Here is a 14,586-nt window from a genome sequence, read left to right as displayed (position 1 = left end):
GTCAGACACTGGAGTGGGTGCCACAGATTCGCATCCCTTCTGCTCGCTTACCAGCCCCATGCAGTGTGCACTTTGTGGTACACTCACGGTCCCGAGATCCGTAAGGCACGTCCACAACAGAACCCCGACACTAGGAACATGGGATGGACTTTTCCACCCAAACTGGAGCCAGGAGCCTGGGCTGTGGGTCCAGCGCTGGAAGGCTAATGAGCCGCATTGTCTCTCTGGCTACTCATTTCCCTGCATCTCTGCGCTGTCGTTGGCACCAGGGTGGGACCGGTTTCGATGGACATTCTTCTCGGTTCCCCAGTGAGCCCAGCGGTAAAAGCATGCACATCTCAGCAAGAGAGTCCTGGGAGTGCATCCCAACTTCTCCACTAGACACTGGTGGCCTTGGGCAAATGCTGTACCTCCGTCAATCCCAGGCTTCTGGGTGTCATGAGGTTTGAACGAGCTGACTCACGTCCCTCGCTTAGCCCGTGAGCACGTGGCGCTCATGGAATAAACGAACACCGTTCTTGATCATGTTATTCAACGATCATCTAACTTCGTTGTTGTACTTTTCTCAACCTATCAGCTAAAAGAATTGAGGCAAGTAGCTGAAGCTTTAAAAATAAAATAAGCTTGGGGAGCCTGGCTGGCTCAGTCCGTAGAGCATGCGACTCTTGATCTCGAAGTTGTGAGTTTGAGCCTCACGTTGGGTGTAGAGATTAATTAAAATTTTTTTTAAATCTTAAAATAAAATAAGCTTGTCTAAAATATTTAAAAATTTAGAAAATTGAAGCTGGGAAGTACATTTCTTTGATCTCCTGGGTATTTTCTTTCCTTTTATAGGTATAGTATCAGCCTGTTGAAGGAAAGCATGATACATGGAAAGTTCTAACGAGACTCTGAAGCCAAAATCCCAAATCAAATGGAATAAACTCTAATATTTTAAGTATGTAAGATACAAACTCATACATGTGCCTTCTTTCCCTTCTTATATTCCCTTTAAAACCCTTATACACTCTCTTTTGTGTAATATAGAAGAGAATTTGCATTTTAGGCAAATAAACATTTGTGTTTCATTCTGTGTCTTTTTTTTATGTTTATTCATTTTTTTGAGACAGAGAGCACCAGCGGGGGAGGGGCAGAGAGAGAGGGAGACAGAGGATCCAAGGAAGGCTCCATGTTGACAGCAACGAGCCAGATGCAAGGCTCGAACTCACGAACCATGAGATCACGACCTGAGCTGAAGCCGGGTGCCCGCGTACTCTCTTGCTTGCAGGAACTTTGAAGGCAAGCCCATTAGCTGCCCCGCAGCTTTGTACTACGGACTCGGCTGAATGATATATCACAGAAAATGCATTCTTTCTGTACACATGACCTAGCTGGTCTCATGCTTATGACAACATGAGCAAGTGATGCTTGTATTACCGTCTTAGACAATATTCTTTGTGCAAAAACACTGCAAAGAAATGCAATCTTCTTGAGGCTGGGGCAGGCTGGAAGACGTGGCAATGTGGAGGTGAAGGGCAATGTGGAATGGGGAGCCATTCACCGCATCCTAAAACAGCCCTAGATAACATGCAAATACCATCAAAACATATTGTTTCCATAAAAGTTGGTGCATACCATGCACATATTTAATAACTGCCATTGGCTCCCTTATAGCATTTGCCTCTGGAGACCTTTTCACCAGTTCGAAATCTCAGTTGGTGACCACAGAAATATTACCCAGAGCATGACTAGCCGCGGGGTACAGGCTGAGGGAACATTTTCATCTGTGGTTCAGCCCTGAAGGGAGCAGCGAAAGCCCGCCGTTCTGCCCATTAACCAGAGGAGGAAAAGAGGCAAGATGGATTTGAGCGAGTTCTTTCTGAGACATTGGTGATACAAACCAGGCACGCTTAGAAGCATGCAAAAAGGGGATTGAAGGAGAAACATTTCAATCAAAAGAGAAAGAAAGCAATTCCAAGAATGCTGCTCCCAAGTGCGAAGCAGGGTATTTTTCTCCATCTTGAAAAATGTCTACTGGAGTCTTTTTAAATCGTTCTTCTCTTCTACGATGTCTGTGGGTACTGATTCGAGGTAGAAACGAAGCCTTATTCTTCAGGGGTCCCACGAACAGAAGTTGGGAACACAACTCTTGGGAATATGTTTGCGAATGCTGAACTATATACAAGCGACTGCCACATAGCAGTCAACAAAACACAACATTAAGAAGAATTTCTTTTCTTTTTTTAATGTTTATTTATTTTTGAAAAAGAAAGAGAGCGCCAGCAGGGGAGGGGCAGAGACAGCGGGGCGCAGAGGATCCAAAGCGAGCTCTGTAATCACGCAGACATGGGGCTCGAACATGCAAACCGCGAGATCATGACCTGAGCTGAACCAACTGAGCCACCAGGCACCCCTAGAAAAATTTCTGAACGTTTTTCTACAATGTTCAGGAAATGTAATTCTAAATTCTTAATTCGCTAATTTTGCAAACTTGGATCCACCGCCATTATATTCCCCGCTGCATGTGAGGCTTTAAGGGGTGAAAGACATCCTTTGCCCTCAAAGAGCTCACTGTCCGGAGGGGAAGCAAGGACACAATGACAGAGTTTGACAAACGCCTTGACACAGGTAAGCACAGGGTGCTCCTGGGGCAGATAAAAGGGGTCTCCGTCCAAGTCTGAGTGGAAGGGACAGTTTTCGGGAAGGTTTTCTGTCCGAATCAGGCAGAGGAGTCTGCAAAGCCGCCAGTTGGTGAGAGAGGGTTCTGGAAGGGCTGGCACGCGGCCCGCAGGCCGAGTGGTAACAGTCAGCGCTGACGACGCCGACTCAGGCCAGAGGACACCCCGCACCGCGGCCTCCTGTGAACCTGGATGCCACATGGAAGACGATGGGGAGCTAGGGAAAGTGTGACAGGGGACAGAGGGAGTCATGTTTGGGCTGTGGAAATCTCACCCTGGCAGCGACATGGAGCTAACTGGCATGTGGACTGAGATGAGAGACAGGCCTGTTAGAACACTGTTGGAAAAATCCAGGTTGGAAACAAAACAAAACCCAACCGATGAGGGTTTGAACTCATGCCACGGGGACAGTTCTGCAGGTAATATCAACAGGATTTTATGACCAATTAGAGGCGGATGAGGAGGAATTATGGACAACTGCCAGCCCTCGTTCGGGTAGCAGGGTGGCTCACGGTACCTTTGGCCAAAAGAAGGAAATACGGTTCCTTCGTTCCGCCCGAGGCTCTTTCCGACCTCCGGATGACCCCATTTCTCACAGCCTCGGCACGCCACGGGAAATTCTGCCTCAGTGGCTCATTCCGGTCCACTCATTTCCGGCAGTGTAGAGCCAGTGTTTTCTCCACAAAGGTGGGAACCAGGAAGAAACTCTAACCGGGAGAGGCATAGACATGGGGCATAAATCAACCAACCCGCTAAACTGTCATCCAGATACATTAGCAGAAGTTTCTAGACTAAAGCCACATGAAGCACAAGGACCAAGGAAGATTTTGCCCTGGAGACGTTTGCCCGCATCCTGAGGATGCAAATGCTTACAGAGGTTGGCTTCCAAAGTCACTGATGTCTTTGAGGAAGCGAAGCTGAATTTGTGTCTTTCTGTCAGGTATACGGGCAGGGAGCATATAATTAAGAGAAAACGGGCCATGAAATCAATTCACTCGATGAAAAATTGTATACTGCTTAGAAAATACGGCAGGTCTCACCCAGAGAAGGGGTTGGTTATTTGAGAGTAAAAACTCTCGCAAGGTTTCCACTCATCAGTTTTTACTACGCTAAGGCATTCTGGCTCGATCTGTATTCATTGTGTCTAAGTGTCCAGATCCACTCCTCTACTCTGGTTTGGGAACTGTGCATTCATGACTGCACCCCACACAAAGAAATATGTCCTGAGACCATCACTTCCTTCTCAGCGGGAAGGAAGATACCAGCACCTAGCTGGCAGCGGCACTTGGAAGGATTTAATGAGTGTTTGTAGAGCCCTCCCAGGCCCAAAGATGAAAGAGATCTCACGAGCACAGCCTCTAATTGATGTTTGTTATTCTGAATGTTTCACTAAAGAACTCTTCTCCATATAAATGAACTCTCGTCCAGAAGCTCTGAGAAGGACATAAAACTGAAGAGTCTCAAGTGTGGTCTTCTACCAACATTTTTTTTTTCCCAGCAGTAATTTCTCACATGGCAACTTCCCACTCAGAAGTGATTCTCCCTGCTAAGGCAGAATATGGACTTCAGGTGTTGTGATCCTATAGGCTAGTCTACTGACAGCCATAACAACCATTTCTTGGGAAGCAAATTAAATATATCGACAAATAAATAAATAATCCCAAGCTTTTGATGGGCTAAATCATCTGCTTTCCAATCTATTCTAAAGCAGTATTGAAAACCTTACTTTGTGTCTCTTGTACATTGGAAATAAATAGGCGATCAAACATTTGGATGTTGAGCTACACATTTGACTTGGCTTAGTTTCATTGTCCTATAGGTTGCTTTCATAGCCCAAAGGTTCAATGAAAACTCAAAGCTCAAAAACTAAATAATCCAACAAAAAAAGGGGCAGAAGACAAAAAGAGACATTTTTCCAAAGAAGATATACAGATGGCTAACAGATACATGAAAGGATGCTCAACATTAGTCATCATCAGGGAAATACAAACCAAAACCACGATGAGATACCCCCGCACGCCTATCACAATGGCTAAAATGAACAACACAGGAAACAACAGATGTTGGCGAGGATATGGAGAAAGGGGAAGCCTCTTCCACTGTTGGTGGGAAGGCAAACTGGTGCAGCCACTTAGGAAAACAGGATGGAGGGTCCTAAAAAACTACAAATAGAATTACCCTATGACTCAGCAATTGCACTACTAGGTATTTACCCGAAGGATACAAATATACAGACTTGAAGGGGTATATGCACCCCGATGTTTATAGTAGCACTGTCAACAATAAGTAAATTATGGAAAGAGGCCAAATAGCCATCCACTGATGAACAGATAAAGAAGATGTGGGCTACACACACACACACACACACACACACACACACACACACACAGTGGAATATTACTCAGCCATCAAAAAGAATGAAACCTTGGGGCACCTGGGTGGCTCAGTCGGTTAAGCGTCCGACTTCAGCCCGGGTCACGATCTCGCGGTCCGTGAGTTCGAGCCCCGCGTCGGGCTCTGGACTGATGGCTCAGAGCCTAGAGCCTGCTTCTGATGCTGTGTCTCCCTCTCTCTCTGCCCCTCCCCCGTTCATGCTCTGTCTCTTTCTGTCTCAAAAATAAATAAACGTTAAAAAAAAAATTAAAAAAAAAAAGAATGAAACCTTGCCATTTGCAACAATGTGGATGGAGCTGGAGGGTATTATGCTAAGCAAAATGAGTCAGAGAAAGAAAAATACCATATGATTTCACTCATATATGGAAATTAAGAAACACATCAGATGAACATATGGGAGGGGAGAAAAAGAGAGACAGAAACAAACTGTAAGAGACTCTTAAAGACCCATAACAAACGGAGGGTTGATGGAGGGGGATGGGCTAGATGGGCGAAGGGCGTTAAACAGGGCACTGGTTGTGATGAGCACTGGATGTTGTATGCAAGTGATGAATCACTAAATTCTACGCCTGAAATCAATGTTACCATATACGTTAACTAACTGGAATTTAAATAAAAACTTGAAAGAAAAAAACAAAAAGGTTCACGGAGGAATCAAGTTGTTCCGTTTAGATCCCAAGAGAGGCACTAGTCTGCTTGGTACCTTAGCCATGTGTTATCAACCAGTACCCCACTCATTGCCCCATTTGGTCAAATGTGTACGCATCCCAGGTTAAGAAGAGACTTCAGTGCTGTGATGGAGGAGAACGGACTGGTTCTCTAATGACACGCTTTCTCCTGTGCTGGGCAATGTAACGATCTTTCTTCTCCGGTCTTCCTTTTCTCCGTAACAGCTCACAGTATGTACATCCGAAGGAGGAGATTATGAACTCAAGCCCACCACATCCTCAGTTGAGCTGGAGTGTCAAGTTCGTAAACTGGCAGATATAAATTAAAGGGTGGGGACGCCTGGCCAGTTGGTGGAGCATGTGATCAGTTGGTGGAGCGTGTGATTCTTGATCTCCAGTTTGTACGTTTGAGACCCATATTGGGTATAGAGACTACTTAAAATTAAAATTTAAAAATATATATATTAAAAATACTTAAAGGACAGTCTTAATCACAGATTACCTATTACCTCTTTCCAGATTTCCTTGGTGACGCCAACAACGAACAGAGCAGGGACGCCCTGTAAAGAATACAACTAGGCTACCATTGCATAGACCTTTCCAAATCTAAGCCAAACTCAACCAAGCCTTAGGTCCGCTCTCCCAGAGTCGACCATTTCTTTCTTTCTTTTTTTAATATTTATTTATGTTTGAGAGAGATGGAGAGTGAGGGAGGGGCTGGAGAGAGAGAGGGAGACGCAGAATCCGAAGCAGGCTCCAGGCTCCGAGCTGTCAGCACAGAGCCCGACGCGGGGCTCGAATCCACGAACGGGGGGATCATGACCTGAGCCGAAGTCGGACACTTAACCGACTGGGCCACCCCGGCGCCCCCGGAGTCGACCATTTCTAAAGAGACTATACTTCGGGAAATGTCTCTGGGAAACTCGTGACCGTGTCTGTCATGTCTTTATCTGTCTCAAAAGAAAACATTTGAGGCTTACTTTTGACTCATGGTGGACACAACTCCAAGTCAAAGCAAAAGGGCCTGTCATCCTGTTTCCAATCTGGGTGGACCTGGTCTTTTATGAAGCCCATAACGCTTCACTTGCTGATGAAGTTTCCAGAAGAACATGGAAAATCAGGGCAAAAGGTAAAAAAAAAAAAAAACATCAGAAGCTCTTTCTACACACAGCCTCCACCTTCACCCACGTCCTCCAATCCAGTACGTGGAACCCCCTTCCAGCCTTGCTTGCGTTAAGCTTTTGCCCTTCACATCTCCCTCTAGGTTCCTTTTAACATGAGTTTGCCTTTAAGGTGGGTGACGGGCATCGAGGAGGGCACCTGTTGGGATGAGCCCTGGGTGCTGTATGGAAACCAATTTGACAATAAATTTCATATTTAAAAAAAAATTTTATTTTAAAAAAAGAAAAGAATATACTCGGCGGAGGGGCACCTGGGTGGCTCCATCGGTTAGGCGTCCAACTTCGGCTCAGGTCGTGATCTCACAGTTTGTGGGTTCGAGCCCCACATCAGGCTCTGCGCTGACAGCCCGGAGCCTGCTCCGGAATCTGTGTCTCCCTCTCTCTGCCCCTCCCCTGCGTGCTCTCGCTCCCTCTCTCCAAAACAAAGAAATATTTAAGAAAGTAATAATAATCTACTTGGTGGAGAGGGTCAGGGCACAACATGCCTCCCCCCCGGACACAGCACTTCCTTCTGAAGATGGCCCTGAGCTCGAGTCAGAGAGTCAGAATTCAGTTCAGAGTGTCCTCCTGGAGTGGAGACGAAACGCAGAATATCCGAAATCGCGCCCGGCACTTAACGTGTCCCGGCTAGACGTGCATGTGACACAAAAGAGACAGCCTGAAGCCGCTTCAGAAACCCGGGCAAATAAAGCTCCATCCTGAAATCAGATTTTTTTTTAATAAAATTAAATGAACGGCCGAGCAATCATCATCTGTTACAAAGTATGCCAATGACAGTAAAAGCTTTGTTATCAGACCAGTTGTGGGGGGCGGCGAGTGGGGGGGTGCTGCTGGTCAGCTAAAAATTCTGGTTAGTAAGGCTTTATTCATATTGCCCCGGGAGTTTTGCCTCTTATCTCTTCTCTGGCTCCCCTTTTTATACGTGAGAGAAAGTGTATCTGGTTTGCGCACAAGTGGCCATTTCGAGTCTGTGGAGCTGGAGAATTAATTTTGTTTCTCCAAAAAGCAGCAGGGAGAGCAGATGCCGATCCCCGGCGACCCCGCCCTGCAGGACGTCCCTGTGCTAGTCCGTTTCAGCTGGTCACCAGGGTGAAGGTGTTGTGTGTGTGTGTGTGTGTGTGTGTTCTTTTTACTCTAACACTTCGGGGTTGACTTTACGACCAAAAAACAGGCTTAATTTTGTATCAAATAATCGTAAAGTGGTAAACCTCAAAGGAACAAAAATGGGGAAAGTGAGCCCCAGGAAGCAGCAGAGATAGACAGTCCTCTGGGTGTCCACGAGGCTCTCCTGTCTTTCTAAGTCATTACCCTTACGGGTTTGAGCAAGTCACTTAGCTCCTTGGGCTCTCAGTTTTCTCATCTGTGAAATGGGCATATTAGACTGGGGACCCCTGAAGCCGCTTCCAATCCGGGATCCTCATTGCATCCTCAAGAGAGAAAGCCTCCTGGGGCGCCTGGGGGGCTCAGTCAGTTAAGTGTCCGACTCAGGCTCAGGTCATGATCTCGCAGTTCGAGAGTTCGAGCCCTGCGTGGGCTCTGTGCTGACAGCTTGGAGCCTGGAGCCTGCTTCGGATTATGTGTCTCCCTCTCTCTCTGGCCCTCCTCTGCTCATGCTCTCTCTCTCTCTGTGTCTTTCTCTCTCTCTCTCTCAAAACTGAATAAACGTTAAAAACAAGAGAGAGAGAGAGAAATCCTCCAGATGCCTCTGAATGAGTGTCGTCCTGAGAATCCAAACCATCTGGAGACCTTGCAGAAGTTACCAGAACCAAAGCGTCTGAAAGAAGATAGTGGGTTCAAGTCAACCTCGTGCAAATTCTTTGAAAAACCCCTGACACTCATACTCATACATCCAAGCTTCTGAGTGTTGGAGGGTTCTCTCCGCTTTGCGATCGTAGGAAGGCCAGGGTCAAGACTTGACCTTGGCCTCTTTGTTTGAGGCCAAAGATGGAGGCGGGGCCACGACGGGCCCAGCACTTTACTCTACCCCCCAGGAGACGCAGCTGCGGGGCCCCAGCTCGCAGAACTCAGGGCCTTCCACAAATCAGAAGAAGGTAAGGATGCCACCAACCCAGCCACACATTGTCACGGTGGCACGACATGGTGGGAGGTCCTGGCTGTGAAGCCAGAAGTCTTGGTTTGGGGGCCTGGTGTTTCACTAACAGTGCGACGTTCAGTAAATTCCTTAGTCTCCCTACACCTGACCCTCCTTTCTTAGCTCACGATCAGTCCCTTTCGGAACGATGCGGAAGATTAAATGAAGGGGTATGTAGAGCTCAATGCGCAGTGCCTGGACCACACTGGACACTCAGCAAAATGACTGCTCATATTTCAGTGAAGGGGACCCGGGGCGGGGTTGATGCAAACCCCCTAAGAAGTGCCGGTGGGACACCAGCTTGCACCGGCCGGGGAGATAGGCCCCCAAGTTACCTGTGTGGCCTCCTTTTTATGAGTGTAGGAAGGAATGTCTATTCCTTGAGGAAGACAAAGGAACAGAAGGGGGCTAGGTTCTCTTTGTCCAGGGTCCAAACTGACTCTGGCTAGAGGGGAGGGAAGGCCCAGGACCGGAAAGAACTTCAGGAATGAAAGGAATGAACTCATGAAGTGACGAGCGTTATCCGTGTGCTAATAACCCCAGTGAGGTGGGGAGAAGCGTGTATGTGTGGAAGGCCCAGAAGAAAACAAGGATCACTATCTACCAGATGGGGCGGGCCAGCCAGAGGACACAAGGCCCGTCCTTCCCTTCCAAGTCATTAGTCCGCCTTCCTAAGGAGAAGGAAGCAGAATGGGGGGGAGACGCCCACCACCCAATGCCCAAGCCACAAAGGTGGCACCTGGAAGGGTCTTTTCATTTCGTTAATCGCGTCGCCCTCCGTAGACAACATATTCTAGCTCAGGTCCTGCCATACCCAAGAGAGAGGGGAGAGAGCCAGAAAGGAAGGTCATGGTCAACTGGCCTCCTGTTGAGTCTGCAGGATGTCCAGACAGGGTCTCAACTGAAGACTCATCCCTCCACGCTTTCAAGGGCTTGGCCCTTTTTGGGGAACTCAAAGGAAAGAAAAGCTGAAGAACAAATGTCCTCTATACTTTGGTGCTGTCTTGTCTCCGTATGACTGTCTGTCATTAAAGATAATGGATTAAAGGATCATATCATTAAGTTGAAAAGAGAGGTCATTATTTGTTACACCATCTCACCTTAAAGAGAATACTTGGAACACGGAGCAATGACTAAAAGTAATTAGACTGGGGACCCAGGGCAGCACGCTTTTTGGTGGTGACCCCGTGCTACGTTGCAGAGTGTTAGACAGACCCGGGGCCAGGTCCCTGGAGGGGGCAAGCAAAATGGACTTTTCTATCATCAAAACTATTAGAGTAGGAGTTAAGCCCTCCCAGTGAAGCTTGGAACAACCACTCATTTCTTGGGGTCCTGGTGGCTTCCTCCGGACAACGATGAAGCTGGGCTAGAGTGACTTTTTGGATTCCAACTTTAGTCATGGTCAAAGCCTTGGGCTGGGGGGTCCTAGACCTGGACCTGGGTCAAGTGCTGGCTCTATCCCCTAATATCTGTAGGACCTTGACAATCTTCTATAAAAGGAGATAACAGAAGCGTCTACCTCATAGGACTTGGGGAGAAAGAAGTTAACGCACTGAACAGTGAGTGGGGGCACCGAGGTGATAGAAGAGAGAGAGGGTCCCTGTCTTCAGCGGGTTTTCAATCTGTAAGAGTCACTGGAACAAGCACGTTTGGTAGAAATAAATCTCCACTAAAAGAATAAGATAGGTTTGTGCATGTACGTGACTTACGTCGACGCAGTTCCTTATAAGAACTGATTCTTAACAATTACAACAATAGTTGTAATTCCCCAGGGGGGGTGGGGGGACCACCATTAATAGTTATATGAGAGCACGAACCTGAGCACCTGCGATATAGTGGGCCCTCGAATAAGTAGGTCAGAATTTGTACAGATATGAACTCATCGGAGCTAAGCGTTTAAGAAAGGCAAAGATTACAGGGAGAGGGCCGGACGGTGCCAACTCAAGAAGACAGGAAGGAAGAGAAATAGAAAAGATGAGAGAAAAGAATTCTGAGCGAGGTGAATAGAATTTGGAGCAGCAAAATGGCAGTGGGAGATAAGGGAATGTGAGTGCGTTTGCCTGGATGGTGTTGACGACTTGCGCCAGGAGAAAGGAGGGCAGATCAGCCTTCATTTCCAGGACCAGCTCCAGAGAATGGGGCCGTGGTTGCCCGAAAGCCCATCCCAGGAACATTCCAGGCTCTGGGAAGGGACCAGGGATGGACCAACAATATTGGCATAAGCAGCACTCTTTCCGTGGGAGGGGGGCACCCTCCTGGGCGAGGGCACAGCTGTAGGGGAACGTTCTCCGGGCACCTAAGGAGACAGAAGGTCCCAGAGAATCAGCACCCAAGGGACAAAGGGGTGGAGAGAGAGAGATGAAAGGGATTCTGGAGACGGATGGGGCTGACGGCCGCACAACATTACAAATGTCTTTAATATCACTGACCTGTACGCTTAAGAATGGTCAAGATGGTCAATTTTCTGTTACGTGTATTTTACCACAATAAAAAATTATGGGGGCCCCCCCACCCCAGGACTAGAGGGAAAGGCAGCAGAGTGGGGCAGACGGGACCCCAGGGAGCTAGCCACTCTTCCCAGCCTCTGTGGTCTCCACAGGTCACCGGACCAGTGCTCCGCTGAAGCCAAGGCCAGGACGAGGGGTCCTGACTACTACCTAGGACTTAACACTCAACACTTACCCCCCCATGGAAAGAAAACAAACTGAGAGGCAATATATCCAAACCTCGACAATGATTCCACCAGAGGAGTCAAGTTACGGGTGACTTGGGTTATTTTTCTCTGTATTTTTTAAGATTTCGAAAAGAAACCTGTACTACTCTTACGATAAGAAACAAAGTTATTTACAAATTTTTGAAAGCCCGTGGCTCCCGACACGGAATTTGAGCCTCGTTCAGATTCAAAGTCAACCACCCCAGCAACCGGCCAAAAGTCCCGGACGAGGACTACACATCAAGGTGACAGAGGGGCAAGACGCAAACATCTCTATGATAGCTCAGTTTTTGGTTATGGTTGCTTGAACTCAACCCCCCTCCATCCCCTACTTCTGGGAGTTCCCCGGAGTTTGGGACATTTGCAAAACAATCCTAGGGTTTTGTTGTTTTGTTTAGTTTAACACCCTCAGGAATTTTCTACCTCTAAAAATTATCTTCTTTTTTTTTTTTTCTGGGTAGGTATTTGAGCCTGTGACATCAAACAAACCAGACTGTAAATTCCTTGAGGGCAGAAACTGTGTCTTGTTCCTCGTTCAAGCGCCCTTGGTATGTAGCACAAAGGAAAAGGTTTCGTAAGCATTTGTTGAATGACGGATGTGGCCTCTCATCAAGGTGGCCTGGCCCTGGCCGTCCCCTGCCATCTGCCTCCCCCCTCTTTTCCTCCTGGTGCCCCTTGTACTTGCCAGGATGCAACACCATTCGTTGTCCCGAGAGAGACTGAGTGCATTCTGCTGATCTCTGTCTGACCAGGGGCCATCATGTGTCACTCACCCAGGGGCCCCCGGTCCTTTGGAACACAGCCTCTGCCAATGTCAGGAGATGACTTCTAACCCGTGGTTAGTCTCCCCGGGGCTGGCTGCCGGATGGTGTGGCGCATTTAATAATAATACTTAACGCTTCAACTGCGGCTTCTAAGAGCCTCTTCAAAGCCTTTTACGATCATTAGCTAATTAAGGCACAGCCCTGCCCTGGTGACTACAGTTATAATTCCCACTTTACAGATGGGGAAACTGAGGTAGGTTTTAAGGGAGCTGCCGCAGGCTAGAGTCAGCCTCCAACCCAGGATTAGAAGGAGCAAATAGAAGGAAGGAACAAAACACCGTATGAAGCTGACATGCCCACCCCCGCTCCGTAGTGCAAAGAAATGGTTCCTGAGTGAGTGTGTGGACAAGCCTCCCCACCGGACCCGTGTTTGAGGCATGAGTCTGATTCCCTCATTCAAAACTTTTATGACCCTCCAGGCTCAAGTTCAGCTTCCTCCTGGGGTAACAAACAAAAAGGACAGAAAGTGGCTTGCCCATGGGGCTTCACATTCTTGAGAACCCTTTGCCAGCGCACCTGTCTCCAAAGCACATGTAAAATGCATATGGCGGCTGAAAGCCAATTAAATACTGTTACCCACCTCAGGCCCTCTCACCAGCCCCCTCCTAGCATGAGGTTTAAGAGAGACAAAGAGAAAGGGGACACAGTGAACCTTGAAGCTGTGGGAATCTTCAGTTGGTGACGGAAATCATAATCACGAGTCACAGTCAAGTGACAGAATGGAGCATATGATTAGGAGGACTAATACTTCCAGTCTCAGAGGTGAAGGCACTCGGTGAGAAATTCTGATTGATTTGTTTGGCAAACTAAAAGGCTCAAAGTATCCAAAAAAGACCCCGAGACTCTTTACTCCACACAGACGCCAACTATTAGCACAGAAGAGAACCATGGGCCTCATCCAGCGGGACGCGTGTGTGGGGCCTGTTCACCCACCTACTCAGCAGCCATTTATTTAGAATAAGGGGCGTGGGGAGTAAGTCACCTTCAACACAGAATCAGGTATTTGTAACCTCTAATCCCGGCTCGGAGGTTGACTCTGGCCTGCGGCAGCTCCCTTAAAACCTGCCTCAGTTTCCCCATCTATAAAGCGGGGATTATAACCGTAGTCATCAGGGCAGGGCTGTGCCTTAATGCCAGGACTGAAACGAATATTTGAGATTCTTATTAAAATGAGGTACTTATCTCCTGGCCCTCCGGTCTACGGGAAGAGACTAAATACCAAACCCAAGGGCAGCCAGAGTGCAGGGAGTAAAGAAAGTAGGGGGAGGTCCCGAAAGACACATTCTGGAAGGTGTCGCTTGCTTGGGGTCTCGAAGGACCACAGGGATTGGGTCACTGGGAAGGTGTGGTGAGGACGTTCCACACGTAGCACGCATGAAAATGCAGAGATTGGAAGGAGGAAAGAGTCAGGGGACTTGACCGAAGGAAAGGACAGGAGTTGAAGAACAAGAACACTTACTGACATTGAAGTAATAGAATTTTCCGTTGTTCAGAATCGCAGTAACCACATGTGGTTCTTTGGAGGAAGGCAGAATCTAAGATAACAGCAGGTAACCCACACTAAACCCAGGGAAGGACACATTTCCTGTGCTCCAAAACAGAAAAAAAAATTCCTTTTGTGCAGCAAGAAACTCTTAAAAGTGAACACTGGGCGCTTAATGTTTGCAGCTTATAAATACTTCCATTGATAACTCCCTAAGCAGTTAAGCCAAATTCATCCCACGCTCATCGGCCGATGGCTGAAATGTCGGAACAGACAACATATCCCCGGACAAAACTGAGATCTTCCTATCGTGGGGCGCGTGGGTGGCTCAGTCGGTTAAGCGTCCAACTCCGGCTCAGGTCATGATCTCACAGTCGTGAGTTCAAGCTGCGCATCGGGCTCTATGCTGACAGCTCAGAGCCTGGAGCCTGCCTCAAATTCTGTGTTTCCCTCTCTCTTTCTGCCCCTCCCCCACTCATGCTTTTTCTCTCTCTCTCTCTCTCTCAAAACTAAATGAAAACATTAACAAAAAAGAAAAAAGATCTTCCTACCAGGAGATGGTACAACGTGGTTC

This window comes from Acinonyx jubatus, chromosome B4, assembly GCF_027475565.1.
Source record: "Acinonyx jubatus isolate Ajub_Pintada_27869175 chromosome B4, VMU_Ajub_asm_v1.0, whole genome shotgun sequence".
In the NCBI taxonomy this organism is placed as follows: domain Eukaryota; kingdom Metazoa; phylum Chordata; class Mammalia; order Carnivora; family Felidae; genus Acinonyx; species Acinonyx jubatus.
This window is presented reverse-complemented; position numbering follows the sequence as displayed.